Source organism: Leptodactylus fuscus, chromosome 3 (assembly GCF_031893055.1).
Source record: "Leptodactylus fuscus isolate aLepFus1 chromosome 3, aLepFus1.hap2, whole genome shotgun sequence".
Classification (NCBI taxonomy): Eukaryota; Metazoa; Chordata; class Amphibia; order Anura; family Leptodactylidae; genus Leptodactylus; species Leptodactylus fuscus.
The window spans coordinates 31,081,197-31,099,844 of record NC_134267.1 but is presented as its reverse complement, the minus strand read 5'-3'; the positions used below and the strand labels follow the sequence as shown (position 1 = coordinate 31,099,844).

Sequence of the window (18,648 nt, the reverse complement as noted above, 5' to 3'; positions counted from 1 at the left end):
TCTTTTCCTTAACACATCATCAAATATATCTCTTATGATCTCCTCAGCAAAAGACCATGAGAAATTGACAGAGATAATGCTGATTAAATTAAACTCCGCTAATCACATCTTCACATGACGTCTTCTAAAAATGTTACATTGAGTCTTATTTTTGTGTTATATATTCTTTCTTTAATCACATTGTACCTCAAATGAAGAGGAGTCCAGGAAAATACAGTATATAAGACATAGAGTATCTGCAAGGCTGTTACAGAACACCCCCCCCCTTTCAAATCTTGTCTTCCGTAGTGGTTGTGCCACTAATGACACTTATCCCCAATCCACAGTCTAGGGGATCAGTCAATTAGGGTCTCACCACTGGGATACACAGGGGGGATCAAAAGTTCTCCTAAACGCTCAATGGCCCAATGTGAATGGGGTGTTTGCGAGCATGTATGGCTAGGGCGCCATTTAATTCACTAGGGTTGCCAGAATGGAAGTCCAATGGAAGTGAATGAAGCACTCATGGAGCCTTCAGGGGAACTTTCAGTCCCTCATACTCCTCCTCACTAGGGGTTCCGGGCAACAGAACCCCAGTGATCAGACTATTATCCCCTATCCTGTAGATTACTGGCACATCACCTATACATGGGTTGTCTTACCATCACAACTAGAGATGAGCGAGTAGTGTTCGATCGAGTAGGTGTTCGATCGAATACTACGGTATTCGAAATACTCGTACTCAATCGAACACTACTAGCTGTTTGAAGTTCAAGGTTCGATGCAGAACCAGCGTTGATTGGCAGAATGCTATACATTCTGCCAATCAACGCTGGTTCTTCTCTTACTTTTAGAAGTCTTCTCTGTGCAGCGTCCCCGTGGCGTCTTCCAGCTGGAATTCACTCTGCCTAGGCATCCGGCCTAGGCAGAGCCGACTGCGCATGCGCAGGCATGCCCTCATATGTGCAGTCGGCTCTGCTCAGGCGTCGGGCCTGGGCAGAGCCGACCACGCATGCGCAGTCGGCTCTGCCTAGGCCCCGATGCCTAGGCAGAGTGAATTCCAGCCGGAAGACGCCACGGGGGCGCTGCGCCGGGAGAAGACTTCAAGGAGAATCCAGCCCGACCGTCACTCGTGGACTTGGTAAGTATAATTTTATCAAATTTTGCGTACCCCTGAAATGAGCATTTCCCCCCATAGACTATAATGGGGTTCAAAATCCGTTCGAACAGTGTGCGGCTGTTCGAATCAGATTTCGAACCTCGGACATTGTAGTGTTCGCTCATCTCTAATCGCAACCATTGGTATAGAATCCCCAATGAGCAATTATTGTCATGAAAGATGTAGCTAGACAAATATTTGGATAAATGGCGTCAATGGATGAGCCCTGCGGAGGTCCATGACTTTTATGTATGCTATGGAAGGGGATGTTTCTATGTGATAATGGTCTTTATATATGTGTGCTTAATATTATTCTATGGAAAGGTAGCACCGAGCAAACCGTAACTTTTGATGAAACCATTTGCCAGGGGGGTCTCCAGTTAAGGGGATCTCCACCAGCCAATGTCGGGTATTTGTGCCAGCAGGAGTAGGCTCAACCAACTCCAAGGAGGGGAGGAAAATAGCGATGAGTGATATGACCAACCAGGCGTCCCTCCGGTCTGGTGGGAAAAGCCCAATAAAGCACCACGCTAGCACCATTTCTTCAAGTCGGTGCTAGCACGGTGCTTTATTGGGCTGTTCCCACCAGACTGGAGGGACGCCTGGTCTGTCGTATCACTCATAATATCATTTTATATCAGTGTTTGGGAGTCTTCATAGAAAGAAAAAATAATTATCTTAGATTTTATTACTAATAAATAGAACACAATGCTAAAAATACTTAGTAACATAATAACTTATAACACATACGCTAAGCTCTGGGAATATTATTGCTAGCAGAACAAGCGCTCAGCCCACACTTGTGTATAACCAACCTGAAAGCAATAGGGGGCATTAATCCCCCTCCTTCATGGCTGCCCTCCTGTAACTTGAAATTAAGAAAATCCAGGTAAGATGATTGATCAAAATGTTCTAGCAAGAACACAAAAATCTCCTGTTGCTTATCCCTATGGCCTCTATAAAGCCAGTTACAAATTAAAACAAAACTTCTGAATTAATATAAGCTGCGTACACAAGGTATTAGTTACACTGCTTAAGAAAAATTACATGATAGTGAAGGAGGCGCCATGGGGCATCCAAAGAGCATTCAACGTGCTGTGCTTGGCATAATCTTAAAGGCAAATCATACAAAACATGACTAGAAAAACGGCAAAAATATATTCTTAGCAAATCCTGTGTCATCCTGGAAAGCAGCAATGCTAACTCCTTGTCACATCTGGGGTTCATGAATGTTGTATAGAGACAGAATATACAGTTCACACCAGCGCTTGGTTTCCGTTCGGGGATAGCGTCCCACATTCCGCTTGAAAAATGCAAGCACGACTTTTCTCATTTTTGGGCAGGAGCCTGGTGAACCTCATTATAGTCTATGGGGTCCGTGGGTTTAAGTGGCTAACCATTTTTTAAATGGATTGGGTTTCTGTTTTTCAGGTCCCCAAACGGACCAGATGTGTCAGGCCTATGTTGCGATGCATAAGGACGTTGGCCTGGCCCTTGTGATGTGTAGGAGGTCACCAAACAGGACCGCAGACTGTCAGATTGCAGGAGAGGTAAGTAACAGTGTTTTTTATGTTCACTTGCCTCCCCTGGCCCTCCAATCGTTATACTCGGGGTCTGAAAAGACCTAAAAGTATAATGATAGCAGTGTGTTGGGGTTTGCGTACCCGCGGTCTCACTTACCAATCCCCTCTCCTGATCACAGCTGTCTGTGATAGTGCAGGCGTCCGTGAGCAGAAATGGGGATAGATAACTAAATAGTGCTTGTTACCTGTTGGAGTTACTCCAGCAGGTAACGGCTTATTTAAAAAAAAATAAAAAAAATCAGGGGTCAGTCAGACCCCCTAATGCCTAATCTCTCGGGGCCTGTTGCAGCCACTACTGCTACTATCTCTGTACTTACACCACTACATAGCATGCTGCAGGATTCCTTTCATTAGCAAAACCATCTGGCTTCCTGACCATTTGGTCTCTAGTCCTTCTCTCTCCTCTCTAGCCCTCTTCTTTTCTAACCAAATCAAATTGACAACCAAATTAGAATTTTGGCCACAAATCATCTTATCAAAAAATTCAACAGAGCAGAGAAAGTGTCTGGAGTCCTCGCGATCAGTGACCTTCTGCAGCTTGCTATATCCTAATGTGAAAGTTTGTGTGTTTGGATGTTTGTGAGTTTGGATGTTTGTTCCTCAATCACGCCAAAACGCCTACATGGATTAGCCTCACAATCAGCATACACATACAGTGGAACTGGGAAGGAAACATAGGCTACTTATTATGCGGCTAAATACCCGTACCTCGCTACCGGAGCTGCCGAATTCATGTTCGCGCTGGGCTAAAGGACCCAAGATGACGTCATCTGAGGCCCTTCAGCCGTTCGCCCTTAGGTTTGCATGCGTGTGTGGGTGGCACTATATAGTAGTGTGCGGGCTCAGGAACATGGCGTCGCGCTGCAGCCTTGGTGTGTGACTCTGCGGCGTCTGTCGGCTGTGTGCTCATGGTGTGCCTCCTCCCTATTTAGCTTCTGCCGGCGGGGAGTGACAGTAGCAGAAATGCGTGGGTGGGTTTAATGTTATGCCGGGAGCCTGCTAAAGGAGTGGGGTTTATTGAATGGAGACTGCGGTAAGGGGGGAGGGGGGGTGCCAGAAGACTGCTGGAGGGGGGGGGGGGTTGGTGTCGGGAGACTGCTGTAGATGGGAGAATGGGGGGCCGGGGGACTGCTGGAGATGGGAGAATGGGGGGCCGGGGGACTGCTGGAGATGGGAGAATGGGGGGGGGCTGGGAGACTGCTGGAGAGGGGTCCGGGAGTCTGCTGGAGGGGGGGGGGGGGCGGGAGTACGCTGGGGGGTGCGCTGGAAATGTGGGGACGCAGATGGGTGGTTGTGGGGGCCTCCTAGAATGCGCGAGAAGTGGGTGTTGTGCGCGCGCAGGTGGCTGGAGGAATTGGGGGAGCCGGGCCGCACCTGCAGATACTGCGTATATACTTAGATGTTGTAGAACCAGGACGCAAACCTAGGCGGATTATTGCCAGCACCCATTGCATACGTATATGCGGCTCAGTGCCAACAAACAACCTGCGGACGAAGTCGTGGGCAGATGCTAGTAGTGTACATAACTGCCGGGTGCCGAAGCCAAAGAGCCAAAAATGTTTTTAAAAATAAAGCTATTACAAAAATTATTTTAACTAAAAATACATGCAATAAAAATGAAGTGAATGTGTCTATAGGCTTCAAATAATATCTAAATGATATCCCACCTTTATGTTTCATATGCAGTCAGTCATGACTAGAACATAGTTACTGAGCTACTGCATAGTGTTAAAATTTATGCTTCCATTCATATGCAAATCATATTCACTCCTACGTTTTCACCCTTTCCATACTTATTAGCATAAAATAGACATAAATGTCACACTTGGTACTCTTATACTTTTTAACATACAGGCATATATTTTGTGATAGCATATTATTTGTCAAAGGCCAACAAAAGAGCATGCAACTATGATGAATACCTTGCAATCTTAATTTTCCTCCAAAACCGCTTCTGTACAGACGTAAAAATTATCTGCGCAAGGGAAGAAAAGCGCATAATTTAAAGTGAGAAAACAAGGCTTCATCCAGTTATGATGTCATCGGAATAATGACTACATGAGTTGGCTGCGAGCCCGCGACGTATACAAATAAAATCATGCAATGTGGATGAATATGTCAGTGACTGCACGTACGGAAAAGATGCACATTACCCCAAATGAAGGAAAACACCATCTGCTCATGTTCTCAACGAAAATAATGAACCCATTAGTAGATATGTATTGTTTAATTCTTGTATTTGCCTTAAAGTTTTGTGGTGCTTATGTATGTAATTAATAAATTGGCAATAGCTCTGGTGGGTACATTGCTATTCCCAAGGACTAAACGACATATCCCATTATAGTCATTAGAAAGACGAGCGCTCCACAAAATACATAGGATTCAAGATTTTATTAAAAGAATATTTTACAAGAGTTTCACACCGTGCAGGGACCTTAGAGTTATTTTTGGGATCAAAATGCGTAAAGAGAATTTTAGCATGTTCTTGGTTAACCCGTTGTCAACAGATTACAGTTATCTGTTATGGTCAGGTGCTGCGTTAGACATATCTGTCATTATAATTTCATGGGGACTGTCCATGAGATTAGGCAGGTGAATGGCTGTAATAGATAGCGAGGCTACCATGATTGGAGATAACTCTGACCCCGGAAGCTTAAAGAGGACCTTTCTTGTCCTCATGAATGTGCAGTTTTATATACCACTAGAAAGCCAACAGTGTGCTGAATTCAGCTTTCCTTGTATGTGCCCCGGTGGTGGAGATATGGGTGTTGTTAATTTCGGCACTGATATTTCCCCACTGTCAGAAGGGCATTCCTGAGGAACACTACCCCCCAACTGTACTCTAACATAACCTTGTACTGTTATAAGGGCGTTCCTTACCACGCAGCAATGATGCTAGTCTCTGAGGAATGGCCTTCTGACAGTGGGGAGATATCAGTACCAAAATTAATGACACCCATATCTCCAGTCCTGGGACACATATAGAAAATGCTGACAGTGCACTGGATTCAGAACACTGTTGGTTTCCTAGTGGTATATAAAATCACACATTTATGAGGACATTAAAGGGCCGCTTTAAGTGTAGGTTCACACTACCGTTATTAATGTCCATTGCTCTCATCGATCATAGGATGAGAGTAATGAGCATTAAGTGACTGATACAGACAAACCCCGTCAGTCTAGGTTTTGTAATTTTCTGATGGACAAAATGTAATACATGCGGGACTTTTACAAACATATGTTACAAACATAATCAAACATGATGAAAGAAAGTTTCTATCATGTTTATTACAATAGCATCAAAGAAAACGGATGCAAACGGAAGGGGATTCATCTTCATCAGTCACTCTGCTATTGTTTTTGTCCATTGCTCTCATCCTATGATGGATGAGAGCAATGGAAGTTCATAATGGTAGTGATGGCTTTCCCGATATGTGCCCCGGTGGTGGAGATATTAGTGTCATTAATTTCGGGACCGGTATCTCCCCACTGTGAGAAGGGCGTTCCTCAGATCATAGCATCATCAGTGGGTGGTAAGGAACGCCCCCTCTGACAGTACAAGGCTATGTTAGAGTACAGTTGGGGGTAGTGTTCCTCAGGAATGACCTTCTGACTGGGGAAATATCGGTGCCGAAATGAACAACACCAGTATCTCCACCACCGGGGCACATACTTGGAAAGCCAACAGTGTGCTGGATTAAGCACACTGTTGACATTCTAGTGGTATATAAAACCGCACATTCATGAGGACTAGCGTTGAGCCGATCTTCACTTTTCAGGATCGATTTTAAAATCCGATTTCCGATCATTTTTCATTCAAAACCCAATCTCGATCCCAATTCCGATCCCAATGCAAGTCAATGGGATTTTTTTTATTAATCGGAGATCGGATTTTAAAAGCAATCCTATTCACTATACAGCATGGAATCTAACAATTGAACGCTTTAATTGTTAGAATCCACGCTGTGTAGTGAATCACTAAGTAGCCAGAAGATTTTTTTTAAGCCTCTGGCTACTTAGTCCCCCTGCTGTCCACTTACCTGCAGAGATGGCTGCTCCGGTGTTCTTCTTTGCCTCGCTGCCGCTCCACGCTGCTCTTCTCACCTCACTTCCCCCTGCCTCCCAGGTTAGGAGAGTGTGGGCGGGTTAGGAGAGTGTGGGCGGGTACTGGGAGGGGAGACATCACGTCTCCCCGCCCTGTACCCGCCCACACTCTCCTAAGCCACAAGCCCCGCCTTCCTAGCTCTTTAAACACTAATCTGGGAGGCGGCGCAGCTAGGCGAGAAAAGCAGCAGCGTGGAGGGCCAGCGAGGCGAAGAACACCAGAGCAGCCATCTCTGGAGGTAAGTAGCTACTAGAGATGTTAGTTTAGTCTCCCATTAGAATGAATGGAGGCAGCCGGTGTGCAGAGGGTTAAGGCTGTGTGCCGGCTGCTTCCATTCATTCCTATGGATCCACAGCAGAGCCTTCACACTGAATATATACTATATACTCAGTATGAAGGCTAAGCAAAGCATTGTGGGAAATGGTACTGATCTCGATCCCACCTAAAAAGATCGTGTTCGGGATTCCGATTGCGATCGTGAATTTTTCTCGATAGCCGATCAGAATCCGATTTTTTCCAAACACGATCGCTCAACCCTAATGAGGACATGAAAGGTCCTCTTTTAACTTCTGGGTTCAGCGTTATCTCCAAACACGGCAGTTTTTGCAGATGCCCCGCTATGTATTACAGCTGTTCACCTGTCTAATCTCATGGACAGTTTCATCTACATCAGTCATTCCGCTATTATTTTTGTCCATTGATCTCATCTTATGTTGGATAAGAGCACCAGACTTTCATAATGGTAGTGTGAACATCCTCTAACATATTGATGGTCAAAAGCAACCATGATATTTAAGGTGTTTGGCAGGAAAAGTAGGCTCCACCAACAACACAATAGTAGGGTGCCGATGGGTTATGTTGGCCCCCAGGTCTGCCATCAGTAACTGCTCTCAGGTCAAGTTAGAGGAACTGTCTAATGTGTGTTGCCCATAAGTGCCTTGTATTAATATTTTCCAGCAACCAAAGCATTATAGTGATCTAACAATCGCTGCATCATAAGGATCCCTAAACTCTCAGCTTCTTTAGTCAAGCAAGATGTCCTTGGATTATGCCTTAGCTGCATTTTCAGTCTTGCATCATTTTCTTACAAAAAGTTTTGTCAGAAGCCTTTGAGAAGCTGGATGTCTTACTTTTGTTGGGTATAGACACAGTACGGAGTTTACAGCCTTGAGTTATACTACATGCACTGTCGGCAAAAGAAAGAGAAAAGTCTGCCAAGCGTTCGCTCTGATTTTAATTTAACACTTCTGCATTTTACTTATCTAAGCATTAAACTTGTATGTGTTCCGAGTTATTTCACTTTTAATGGAGTTTATATAGAAACACAGGAGATTTGTTGCTTTGGGAATCACAAGCCATTACAGAACATCAAACGTGCACTAGATATGAGTACCGTGTGTTCAGCTCAGTGATCTTTAGATGTTAAGGCCTCTTTTAAGTTGACATGTACTTGCAGCACTTAAGGGTGTCCTATGGGGAAGGAGAATGCTTCTTAACACTGACTTAGATTTTAGTTCATGTTTTATTACATTTATTTGTCTCACTCCAAAATATATGCCAAATTTTACTTAAGTCGTCTCTTTCCAAGACTGTGCTTTCTCCTTTCATCTGGTGTTCTAATTAAGACAGATATATATATATATATATATATATATATATATATATATATATATATATATAGTCTCATTCAATAGAGCATATGATTCTAAACCAAAATATAAAATACTTTATTAAACAATATTGTTGCTTTCTGGCTGAAAAACCTCTCTAAAGTTCCTGCCACTAGGTGTCTCCTCCTTTGCCAATTTGCTGTTCATTCCTTGTTACTAGGCATAGTCTGTCTTTAGAAACCAAGAAGTTCAAGATGAACTGTCAAGAATCTTAGTTTAGCTGTTATTGCTTTAAGATTACGATGTCAACCTATGAAGGTTCTGCAGTCTTCAGGCCTTCCCTATGCTGATCTTATTAGCAAATGAAGAGGGATATTTTAAATCAGTTTCTGCTCATTTAGCTGCTCGCTATTTGGTTGTACTTAGTGTGGCTTTCATATCCTGATCGCTTGGGCTGTACTGTTCTAGATTGACCTTTGGCTTCTTACTAGATATTTGCTTGTCTTCTGATTTTGACTCTGATGTTACCTCTTGGACTGACCTTTGGCTTGTTACTGGGAATCTGCTTGTCTTCTGATTTTGGCTCTGACATCACGTATGGGACAGATTTTTGGCTTAGACACAGTGGCGTAACTAAAGTCTTCTGGGCCCCAGTGCAAACTTTTGTCTGGGTCCCCCTACTTCCTCCCTATAGTTAATTCTTGACAGTGACTGTTATGGCTGCTGCAGCGATATCTCAGATACTTGAAAAGCCACAACTGCAGTTATCAAGAACCTGGTGAGTGAGCAGTGCAGCGCTCAGAATGTAAACAATACTTGGACAGTATTATATGCGTCACAGTGGCCCCCACACATAAGTACATAAATGTACAAATATAATACTGCCAGAATGGCAGAAATATAATACCTTCCATGTCTCAAGATATAAAATGTGGAAGAATGAAATTCATAAAGAAAGATGACTAAATTAATGCATGAAAAGTAGGCCAATTCTAAAAAAAATCCTCCGTAGTCTGTAAGGGAAATGTGAGTTTTGCATTTTATTTCCCAGGAAGACAATGGGCTGAATTGAGATATTGTACATGAGAATGGCTCTCAGTGCTTGTTTAATCCTGACTTAAAATTATATAAAATTTAGGAACTACACGTGACACTTACCTGGAGACACAGAAGGATATAATGTGTGTAGAAAGATGACTAAATGAATGCATGAAAATGTAGGCCAGTTCTTAAAAAAAAATCCACAGTAGCCTGCAAGAAAACTGAGAGATTGGAATGTTATTTTCTAACAAGACAATGGCCCGACCGGAGATCCGGAATACAGAAATGGCTTTAAGTGGTTGTTTATTCCTGAGTTAAAATGATATAAAACTTCAGGATTACAAGTAATTCTTATCTGCTATATAGTTTTTTGACTGTTTTCTGCTTGGGTGATAGCTCTTTTTAATCGGATAAATCCATGACCAGTGGCGGAACTACCATAGAGGCAGCAGAGGCACTGCCACAGGGCCCGGGCAATTAGGGGGCCCGGTGACAGCTGCTACCGCTGTGTTTTTTTTTTTTTTTTAATAGGCCGTTACGGGCCCTATTCACTTGCTGATCCTGGCTGGGCCGGGATCGGTAAGTGACACCGCGGGCCCCACAAATACTATCATTATACTCGTGGGTCTTTGCAGACCCCCAAGTATAATGATTGGAGGCCCGGGAGAGGTAAGGGAACGTAAAAATCACTGTTACTTACCTCTCCACGATCCTGCCAGGCCTCCGTCCTACTTGTCTGACGTCTCTGACATCACATGAACCCGGCCTGCTTCCCGGGTCATGTGACGTTCGACGTCATAGAAGAGGGCCGACAGCGGACAAGACAGCGTAGGAGCCGGGGGACAGGTAAGTAACAGTAATTTTTTATGTTTTTATTCCCCCGGATCTCCAATTATTATACTCTGGGGTCTGAAAAGACCCCAGAGTATAATTGTTTATGGGTGTCCACTATGGGGTATAATACTGTGTGCAGGAGCCACTATGGGGGATAATACTGTGTGCAGGGGCCACTATGGGGGATAATACTGTGTGCAGGAGTCACTATGGGGGATAATACTGTGTGCAGGGGGCCACTAAGGGACATAATACTATGTGCAGGGGACACTATGGGATATAATACTGTGTGCAGGAGCCACTATGGGGGATAATACTGTGTGCAGGAGCCACTATGGGGCATAATACTGTGTGCAGGGGCCACTATGGGGGATAATACTGTGTGCAGGGGCCACTAAGGGACATAATACTGTGTGCAGGGCTTACTAAGGGACATAATAGAGTGCGGAGGAGGGGGTCGGTCGAGGTCTTCGGTGTCGGTTGTGGGAGGGCATGTCAAAAGTTAGCCACGGGGCCCCACCATTCCTAGTTACGCCACTGTCCATGACCTATGACTGCAGCTTATCTACAGCGGTTACAGGAAGTCAGAGGTGGTCGGAAATCCACTTCCTGTCTTACCATTGGTTACAGCCACACACCAGCATTGTTTCTTTAGATTGGTTGCATCATAGGTCCATCATGGCCTGACCAGGAAGAACATGAAGGACAGGATGACTATAATATACTAATACTAATACACAAGTGTAAAAACAAAGATTGTTATATTTGTTGGCAACTATACATGGAGGAGGATTAACCTTAGTAACAGATAGGATTGGATAAAGACACATTCCAACCTATAAACCCACCAAGTTGATCCAGAGGAAGGCAAAAAAAGGTCAATTGGCAAGGTCAATGTCAATTCCTCTATGTGAAGAAAAAATTCATTCCCAGCTCCAAATTTGGCAATTGGACTACGTCCCTGCTCAACGTTCTATCCCAAAAATTTCTAGTTCCTATAACCTATGATATTATTACTCTTCAGAAAGGTACCCAGGACCCTCTTGAACCTGCACAAGTTATTTGTCATCACCACACCCTGTGGCAATGAGTTCCATAGTCTCACCACTCATACTATATTAAATCCCTGTCTAGGACCATGGTAAAACCTTTTTTGCTATACACATATAGGGTACCCCTATTCATAGTTAGTAGGAGAGTAGGTCAGAGTCTGAGACGTATGGAGAAGGCAGATTGTGGAAGTTTTGTATGCCAACATTAAAAATTTAAACTGGATTAGTTGGGTAACCCATGAAGAGATTGACAGAGATGAGGCAGATGTAAAATGAGGATTAACTGAACAGCAGGCTGGTAGGCCACAGAAATGGATGTTGTAGAAGGAGATGATGGGGGTATGGAGTAGAATTTTTGTGGACTCATGTTGAGGGCATGAACAGGGCACATTCAAAGGTTACTCCATGGCACTGGCTTGTAGAGCTGGGGTAAATATAGAGCCATTAACTTTTATTGTTAGGTCAGGTAGAGATGCTACTCGAGGTGGGGAAAAGAACAAAATTTTTTCCATATTAAGTTTGAGAAAGCAGCAGGAGAAGAAGGCGATAGGAGCTAACCACTCTGGAACTCAGTATAGCAGAGAGGTAATGTCTGGGCCTGAGGCAAATATTGAAGTGTTCTTGCCATGGCGATGATATTGAAATCCATGATGAGACTTTGAGGTAGCCCAGGTTGAAGGGATATTTGGGGAATATTAGAGGTCGCAGGGTAAAACCTTGATGGACACCTACAGAGAGAGGGCACTGTGAGGAGGTGGTGTGTGAGTTGGAGATACTAATTGCGTGGTTGTTGACATAAGAAGAGATCCAGGAGATGACCAAGTCTATAAAGCTAAAGGATGTAACAGTATGGAAGGACAATTGTATTAATGGCAGAGGACAAGTCTGGAAGGAGGAGAACAGAGTATTGTTGTTTGGCATTGGCCGGTATTTGGTTGCTTAGCGTTGTTTAGGGCAGTTTCCGTGGAGTGATGGGCGACAATTTTCAGCTATAGGCACGGTGATAGGTCCTTTTTAAATTGATAGAGCTCGAACTGATTTGCAAAGACTGGAAACCCTGTATGTAACCACGTATGCAAAGCTAACAGGGATCATCTGAATAGATTCAATCACTTTCCTATTTTGTTATTCTTAGTAATAGAATCTGTTCCCTGTCGTCCTCAACAGCGGCACAATGTGGGGTATTTCTGCCCCTGTGTGCTGGTAGGACAGGCGGATATTTAATTAGCCAATCAAATGCGTGGCAGGCCCTATAAGAGGGCACAAGAACCTCCCCTCTGCGTGTTTTTTTCTGTCCTGTGTGGACAGAGGACAGGTGGGAGGACTTGTGTCCTCTTAGAGAAGCTCAGCAGGATCACTCACCTCCTGAGCGGTTGTTTTCTTCTTGTCACCTTCTGTGCCCTGCGGGGAGAAGGTGCTTGTTAGCCATGTGTGGCTACCCCCCTCTATCCCCCCTGCCCCCCCTCTCCTCCGCTTCCCCTGCTCCTTGTGACTTACCTGACATTTTGGTGAGAGTCCGGGGACTCCGCATGCCGCCTCTGGGGCAACGGCCTGGCGCTGGCGGCCGCTCACTCAGGGAAGATTCAGGCCTTATTAAAGGCCGGAAAAGACGGGGAGATGTGGGGGTAAGTGCCCGTGTTAAGGGCCTCTTGGTGGGGGGGAATGTATATCTTTGCAGACCCCTGATTACAGGGTTAGTTGTCTGGGCAGGTTGCCTCACCTGCTTTGATTGTGGCTCCGCCCACTTCCAGCCGGCCAGAATTAAGAGGCTGGCTGGCCTGGTGTCAGAGACCTTCCTGCAGTATCTGCTGAAGGCGTGCGATTGTGGTGTTCATTGATCTTGAACTCTTTTCCAGTTTGCAAACTTTATTGGGAACCGGCTGTGATGGCCGAGTGGTTAAGGTTTTGGACTCGAAATCCAATGGGGTCTCCCCGCACAGGTTCAGATCCTGTTCACAGCGCCAGCCCGGCTAGCTCAGTCGGTAGAGCATGACTCTTAATCTCAAGGTCGTGGGTTCGAGTCGCACGTTGGGCGCCAAGTCACCTCTCTGTCCGGTCTACAGGACCTGGATATGTCATCCTCTACTACCCCTCCTGGGGATGGTAGGAGGAAAACCTCTTCCAAGAGGAAACATCTTTCCTGCTTCGATTGCGACACACCGCTCCCTGATGGTAGGTAGCGGCTTGAAAGGTTGTGCCCTGCGGGGTACTACTGGTCCTATAACTTGCCTATTTTCAGGCTATGAGTGGGCCCGTTGTCGCGGGTGCAGAGGTCCTCCACCTGTGGAGCCCTCTCCCAGAGATATGATGGCATGGGTCAAGGAGATGGTGAGTTTGGGCATCGCTTGGGTAAATAGTTTTTCCCTTGCTTGTACTCTCCTTTTTGTTTTGCAGGATGATTCCCTCAAAGGGATCCATTGCACCTTGTCTCAGCTCACCAGGAGACCATGCTCTGAGCTCCGTTCCTCGTCTCTCCCCCCCCCCCTTGTAACACCTGCGGGTGGCAGAGGATGATTCCTCCGAGGACGACTCAGTTATTCCAGCAGAACTGCGTTCCATTATGAACAAACGGGCAGGCTGCTGAAGTCCATCCGGTCTACAGTGGGCCGAGATGTTGACGGGGAAGCCTCCACGTCTGCCTCTGGGGGACATATTGCCTTCCATGCGGACGCCACGCTGACCGACCTTATGGTGCAGCAGTGGAAACAGCCAGAGAAAGGACATTCGCTTTCCAGGATCTTCAAGTGGGATTCCTGGGGGCCTCCCCCGAAGGTGGATTTGGCCGTAGCAAAGCTGTCCCGCAGAACCCTGGTGCCCTTGGAAGATGGTTCAAATCTTCAGGACCCTCTGGATCGTAGGGCGGACTCCGTTCTGAAGAAGGTCTACTCAGCTTCCTCCGCGCAAGCCTCTGTGGCCATAGCCTCCTCTATGGTTGGTGACTTTTTCCGCAACCGCTTAGCCGCCTTGGAGCGGGATATAGACTTGGGCGTAGACAGAGATGAGATTCTGGCCTCTATGAAAAGAGTTCATAGGGCTGCAGATTATTTGGCGGAATCCTCCTGCCATCAATTTAAAATCTCCGCCAAATCTATGGCGTTGTCTACTGCGGCCCGTAGACCCCTTTGGCTAAAGCCTTGGCGGGCAGATTTTGCGTCTAAAGCAGCACTCTGTGCTCTCCCCTTTGAGCCGGGAAGGGTGTCTGGCCAAAGCTTAGACGCCATTATGGAGGGATTAGCTGAAGGTAGGGGAAGGTCCCTACCTCAAGCATCCAGGGGCAGACGTGCTCCCCCTAGAGGCAGAGGTTCTTCCTCTAATTATAGACGCCCTTCCCAACAACGGCGTTTTAGATATCGCCCTAGGGGAGCTGGTCGTGGTGCTTCCAAGGAGGACACCAAGAGGAAGCCTGAGTTTTGACGTGGGGCAGCTCCCTGTGGCCCCCCTTCCTGTGGGAGGACATCTTTCCTCCTTTTCCAGAGCATGGTTCACCCATATCCAAGACCCATGGGTGTTGAAGATCATACAACACGGGTATCACATCGACTTTCATCTTCCACCTCCAGATCGGTTCGTTTCCACCCAAACTCTTCCACCTTCTCAGCAGGCCAGTCTAGAAGCCTTGGTTGCCGAATATGTTACCAAGGGCGCCCTGGAGAAGGTACCAGCCTCAGACCTCGGTCTGGGAGTCTACTCCCCCGTCTTTCTGGTCCCCAAGTTCACCGGGGGCTGGAGGATGATAATAGATCTGAGGTACCTCAATCGGTTTATCAGGAAGAGGTCATTTCGAATGGAAACCGTGGATTCCGTGGCTGTGTTTCTTCAGCCAGGAGAGGTGATGGTTACCCTCGATTTGAAGGACGCCTATCTACATGTCCCCATTGCTCATTTCCACAGGAAGTTCCTCAGGATTGCCGTCGCTATGGCCGGCCACAGGGAGCACTATCAATTCACAGCTCTGCCATTCGGCATCACATCCGCCCCACTGGTATTCACCAAGGTGATTTCTCCGGTCGCCGCGGCCCTCAGACTTCAGGGTCTTTTCATCGTCCCTTATCTAGACGACTGGCTACTGAAAGCTCAGTCTCCTGCTGCCCTCCTCCAGCAGCTCAACCTTGCCATCAACTTCCTACAGGAGTTAGGATTATCAATTGGGAGAAGTCCGAAATCGTTCCATCCACCTGAAGAAAATTCCTCGGATTTATAGTGGATTCAGAAGCGATGCAGATCTTCCTCTCCAGTCCAAGGAAGGAAAGAATCCAAGCCAGTGCACGATTCCTATTGCGCACTCGGCAGGTAACCATCCGGACCGCCATGAGAGTCCTGGGCCTGATGTCATCCTCGGCCAGGGCGGTGCCTTGGACTTTATGGCATTTGCGTCCCCTGCAGATGGAAGTGTTGAGAACCTGGAACAGGTCTCCACGGGGATTGCACAAGAAGATCTGCCTTTCTCCCGCTACCCGTCTTTCCCTCAGATGGTGGATACACCTGAAAGACGGAAGGTCCACGGTCCCGACAGTGTGGACCCTGTTGACAACAGATGCATCCCAGTGGGGATGGGGAGCCCATTGTCAAGACAAAACTGTACAAGGACGATGGAGATGTCCGGAGCTGGGGTCATCCAATCTCAAGGAACTCAGAGCAGTGTACCTGGCCCTAGTACACTTTGCCCCAGAATTGAAAGGCAAGTCTGTCAAAAACCGGTCAGACAATATGACGGTGGTAGTCTATATAAACAAACAAGGGGGCACCAGGTCACCAACCTTGCTGAGAGAGACGAATCTCATATTTGCCTAGGCGGAGAAGAATCTGGTCCAGTTATCCGCTGTTCACATAAAGGGCTCCCTGAACATAGTAGCGGATCAGCTGAGTCAGGGTATTACCGTATCAGGAGAATGGTCTCTCAATCCAGACGTATTTCAACAGATCGTCCAGAGATGGGGTCTCCCGGAGGTCGATCTTATGGCTACCCGACTCAACGCCAAGGTGGGGACCTTCTGCTCTCTGTACCAGGAGGACAATCCCTTGGCGGTGGATGCCCTGTCCATCCCATGGAGGTTCAGGCTGTTTTACATATTCCCTCCAATTCCAATCATACCGAAGGTATTGATAAAAATAAGACAGGACCAAGCCTCGGGAATAGCCATAATCCCGTTCTGGCCAAAAAGGGCTTGGTTTGCTCAGCTCATACAAATGAGTCAGGGCATATATTGGAGGCTTCCCTCACTCCCAGACCTGGTAACCCAAGGAGAGCTGAGATGCCAGGATCTGAGGAGACTCAACCTGACAGCCTGGAGGTTGACCAGTCCCTATTGAGAAATAGAGGACTGTCACAAGCCGTCTTGAAGACCCTATCCAGCGCCAGAGCAGATTCGACTAACAGGAACTACCGTCGAATAGGTAACATCTTTAATGCCTGGTGTCTGCAGCATCAAGTGGACTCCACCGATCCCCCTACGGAGGTGATCCTGGACTTCCTTCAAGACGGACTAGACAGAGGTCTTGCTGCGGCCACACTCAAGGTACACGTAGCGGCCCTGTCCGCCTATCTGGGGAGGCGTTTGTCTCAGGATCCTTTAGTGAGCACCTTTATTAAAGGGGCAACTAGGCTGAGACCGGTGGTAAACACCCCTGTCCACCAATGGGACCTTATTCCGGTCCTGAACGCCCTATGTGGCCAGCCATTTGAACCTCTGGAAGAGGTCTCCCTCAAGTCGCTAACCGGCAAAATGGCGCTGCTATTGGCAGTCACACCTGCCAAACGCGTTAGTGAACTACAAGCTTTGTCCGCTGAGGAGCCATATACCACCTTTTTCTCTGACCATGTACAGCTTAGGTTCCTCCCTGGGTTTCGTCCCAAGGTGCCATCTGCTGTAAACAGGAACCAACTGATTTCCCTTCCAGTATTTTTTTCCGTTCCCTTCTTCTGCTGAAGAAGAAAGATGGCACAAGCTGGATGTGGTTAGATGCCTGCAGATCTACTTGCAGCGCACTCGCCCCTTTAGGTGGACTGAAAACCTGTTGGTCAGCTACACGGGGAAAAACAAGGGCGCCAAAGCCGCCAAAGCTACAATATCACGGTGGGTTACCGAGACTATTAGAGTCGCCTATACCGCCCAAGGGCTGTCGGCTCCATCTTTCCTTCATGCCCATTCAACCAGGGCAGTGTCCACTTCACGGGCAGAAAGAAGTGCTTTGTCTGTGGACCAAATATATGCAGCTGCCTCTTGGGCATCTGAATCCACCTTCATTCGGCATTACCGCCTGAAGGACCAAGTGGCAGATTCCACTGCCTTTGCCCAGACCAGTTTAAGTTCGGTCATGGGTTTGTCCCACCCATCTTGGGGACCTGCTTGCTATATCCCCACATTGTGCCGCTGTTGAGGACGACAGGGAACGAGTGATTATGAAGATAATCTTGTTTCCCTTAGTCCTAACAGCGGCACAAGATTTCCCACCCTGGGAATCATATCTTATGTATAAAACTGTATATAAATGTAATGGAGGTACTTTTGTATTTACACGCAGAGGGGAGGTTCTTGTGCCCTCTTATAGGGCCTGCCACGCATTTGATTGGCTAATTAAATATCCGCCTGTCCTACCAGCACACAGGGGCAGAAATACCCCACATTGTGCCGCTGTTAGGACTAAGGGAAACAAGATTATCTTCATAATCACTCGTTATATCATCACATCGCGCACGCTTCATTTCTCAACCTCATGTCTGTTTTTTGCATTGAAACATCCAGCACAATAGTGACCATAGATTCTTGCTGCTATTTTTACCCTCTGCCCTAAAAAGAGAAACTTCTCTATATCATTATACGCAGACGATATTCTCAATTCCTCCAGGACAATGCACTATCCGAGAGATTTGTAGGATATACTTTGTAAATATTATGTTTGTGTATTTTATATAAAACCTAACATAGAAGCTTGACACGTGCACTTTCCATCCATGTTAGCTCACATAGGGATGCTTTCACATGCTTTGGTTACTTAGTGAGGACTCACTCGAAGGATTCTTTAATCTCAGAAACCCCTTTAGGCTAAGGCCCCACGGGACAATACGCAGTGCTTTAGCACTGCGGGAAAAACTGCGGTGGGAACGCATCACGGTTCTTCCCGCAGCGCTTTCAACAGAAATTTCTCAGAGTTTACCTTTGTGGACTTTCTGTTACAATTATATCTACGGGGAAGCAGCGTTTCCATAGATATAATTGACATGCTGCGATTTCCAAAACTGCGTCGGTTTTGGAAATCGGAGCGTGTCCACACTGCAGTTTTTACT

The 18,648-nt window shown here is 46.5% G+C and overlaps 1 non-coding gene across 1 annotated transcript; it reads left to right on the top strand.

Annotated features, from left to right (window-relative positions):
• Positions 1 to 13,242: 13,242 nt before the first annotated feature.
• TRNAS-CGA (transfer RNA serine (anticodon CGA)) lies at positions 13,243 to 13,324 on the top strand. The gene has a single exon. It is a non-coding gene; the product is annotated as a tRNA-Ser (tRNA).
• Positions 13,325 to 18,648: the final 5,324 nt, after the last annotated feature.